This window comes from Elephantulus edwardii, unplaced genomic scaffold (assembly GCF_000299155.1).
Source record: "Elephantulus edwardii isolate Elephantulus edwardi_28Jun2011 unplaced genomic scaffold, EleEdw1.0 scaffold00307, whole genome shotgun sequence".
NCBI lineage: Eukaryota > Metazoa > Chordata > Mammalia > Macroscelidea > Macroscelididae > Elephantulus > Elephantulus edwardii.
This window is the reverse complement of record NW_006400057.1, coordinates 541,172-541,720: the sequence shown is the minus strand read 5'-3', so window position 1 is coordinate 541,720 and position 549 is coordinate 541,172.

Below are 549 nucleotides of genomic sequence, written 5' to 3'. Positions count from 1 at the left end.
GTCTCTCTGGAGACTAAGGTGCATCTGATGCAGGCCATGGTCTTCACAATCACTTGTTATGCGTCGGAGAGTTGGACAATGACTATGGAGGATAGAAGGAGAATTGATGCCTTTGAGCTGTGTGGTACTGGAGAAGAGTATTGAGGGTACCATGGACTGACAAGAAAACAAACAGATTGATCTTGGAGAGGGCTAAACTGGGCTGTTCCTTAGAGGTAAGGATTCTGGGACTTTGTCTGACATATTTTGGACACATTGTAAGGAGGGACCGGTCTTTGGAGAGGGACATCATGCTTGGGAAAGTGGAGGGACAGTGTAGGAGGGGAAGACCCTCTATGCGGTGGATTGATTCAGTGACTCGGGTGATCGGGATGAGTGTGTCAGAGGCAGTGCGATTGGCAAAGGATAGAGCAGGATTTAGGGCTGTTTTACATAGGGTTGCTATGAGTCGCAAGTGACTCAAAGGCACAGAACAACAACAATAGGACTATTGGTTGTTTTTTATTTAAGCCTCTGTTTAGAGTCAACAAGACCTCATGGAGGGCCTTT